Below are 2,623 nucleotides of genomic sequence, written 5' to 3' on the forward strand. Positions count from 1 at the left end.
AAGCCCATCCTTCCAAACTCTGTCACTTGGTCACATCAGCCGACTCGTCTTAGGAGGGCCGTTGTGGTTACAGCAGGACAGTCTCCCACCTTGAGACCTGCAACCACATCCGCAGAGCCCCTGGGCCATAGAAGGCGGTGGTCACCGGCCCCAGGGTTAGGACGCGGGCGGACTAGGGGCCCGTTTTCCCGCCCGACACCCCAGATTGTCACAGGTATTCTGGACACGAGGCATCGGAGGCGGAGGAGGTCGTTACTGTTAACTACGCTTCACTGATGAGGTGACGTTTGCTTTGCGCCCAGGTGTGGGCGGCGGGCAGCGCTGGGGAAGGGTGCTCTGGGCGGAGGGAGTGCAGGGCTGGGGACGGGGCTGCACAGCATATCTGAGGATGGGAAAGAGGCAGAGCGGGGGGGAAGAGGGGGCTGCGTCAGCCACCGCAGGGATCTGGCTTTTTCCCTCAGTGACATGGCTGGGCAGACAGGGGCCAGTAAGGTACGGGCTTTTAATGACCTCTCTGACGGCTGCATCGGGACTGGAGGATACAGGCTCAGGCAGCGGGAGCACCTGGGAGGCCCCCAATGGTTCTCGAAGGAGGAGGCTCATGGGACAGGCTACCTAGCTTGTGGGGTCCAGGACAGAGTGAAAACGCAGAGAGGGCCCCCTCAAAATCCACTCAGACCCTCCAAACTCCAGCAGCAGAGCAGCAGGCAGAGCGCAGGGCCCCTGGCGGTGCAGGCCGTGGTGCCGCGAAGCCGTGGACCACGGGTGGAGCCCCGGGATTTGCTCGCGGGTCGGATGTAGGAAGAGAAGCATCGGGAACAAGGCCACCGTCTGGGCCTGAACAGCTGAGGGTCCAAGTAGGGCTCCTGGGACGGCTGGGGCAGGAGGGGAGCTGGGCCGAGGCGCCAGGAGGAGAGCACAAGAGTGCTCACGACCCACAGCCTGCAGACAAGGCGGGGCCCCGGGGAGAGACACTCAAAACTCTCAGAATGGGAGGGAAGGACAGGACGTGCCCCCCTCCCAGGGAGAAAGAGACAGAGAAAAGGAACGGCCTCCAAGCCCAGGAAGGCAGTGCTTCCAGAAGCCACCAGCCATCAGCAGCTCCATACGCAGCCAGACCGAGTGACATGACAATAAGGATGGACAGGTGCCCAGGAAAAGGATGAGAAAGCCCGCTGACCTCAAAATGCAAGATGCCTGCCTTGCTACAGCAGCTCCCCCGACCGCGGTCAGGGGCCGTGCAGATCGCCGGCTGTTTAAAGAGTAAACACTCTGTGTTGCAGCAAATGGGGATGGAAGGCCCTGCACCTGCTAAGAGAATTGAGCTGTTTGATCAATAACCTTCCTCTGTGACAAAACACAGTGTATTACACGACCCACCATCGCTCCCTGAACGCGGCCTTGGAAACTGGGTCCTGGGGGGCCGCTCATCTGAAAGCCGGTCAGGCAGCACTGTTGGCACCAGGGAGACTTGGCCACCTGTACCCCACCCCAACTCCACCCCCACCTCCACCCCCACCTCCACCCCAACCTGCACCCCACCCCACTTCCACCTGCACCCCACCCCACACCCACCCCACCTCCACCCCACCTGCACCCCACCCCCACCTGCACCCCACCCAACCCCACCCCCACCCCCACCTCCACCTGCACCCCACCCCACCTCCACCCCACCTGCACCCCACCCCACCCCCACCTCCACCCCACCTGCACCCCCACCTGCACCCCTAACCCCAGCCTTAGTAGCCCTGCCCACGCCCTCACCTCCATCTCATCTCAGCTCAGCTCAGGCTTGGGAGGATTTGTGGGGGATTTTGTGCTAGCTCCGTTCTCATTTCCAGGAATAATGTCCGTAGTGCTGTCCAGAAACTTCTCCTCCAGAACTTGTCCGTAACAGACTGGCTGGAAAAGAGTCTTCACGGGGCGTGGTGGTCTGCGGTGGTCATTGCCCGGCCTGACCGCAGGCCCCCACGCCACCCCACCATCCACGCCTCTATTACTGGTTTATATGCAAGGGTGAGAAACCTGAGCGAGAGCCCTCTGTGACCAGTGGGCAGGAAGCCCTCCCCAGGGTGCGGCAGCCGTGCCGCTGGTGGCTTGGCCAGCCACGGTCTGCCTGGGGGGGCGGTGGGTGGCAGGCCCCGGGCCAAGTCCTTGCAGAGGAAGGCGGCCCCTCCCACTCATTCCAAGATGCGAGGGTCACAAGGTCAGGTTCCAGGCGTGGAGGTTGCCCCTTATCTTGTGGACACCACGAACAATGCAGGGTGCTGACGGGAAGAGCGAGACGCGCACCGATGTGGAGGACCACTTCCAGGGCTACACAGAGTGACAGGGTGGATTCATGCAGGTGCAACTGGGGGTGGGGCAGAAGGGACCACAGTGCGCTGTGGTGGTTCACCACAAGTGAACGTGACGGGGACCACGCCCCGGTCTCGGTCACGGGATGTCACGGGGATGTCATGGGGACAGGCAGGATGGGAGGTGGGAGGACATGCCTGCTTCTGTCATTGCCTGCGGTTTTGTGGAAAATCAGAAATAAACTTAATGAACTCAGTGAGTTACCTAAGGAGTTTCCAGGTAGAATATTCAAGGCACCACCTGGCTGCTTCTGGGAGCCCGGGAC

This window comes from Camelus ferus, chromosome 4, assembly GCF_009834535.1.
Source record: "Camelus ferus isolate YT-003-E chromosome 4, BCGSAC_Cfer_1.0, whole genome shotgun sequence".
Classification (NCBI taxonomy): Eukaryota; Metazoa; Chordata; class Mammalia; order Artiodactyla; family Camelidae; genus Camelus; species Camelus ferus.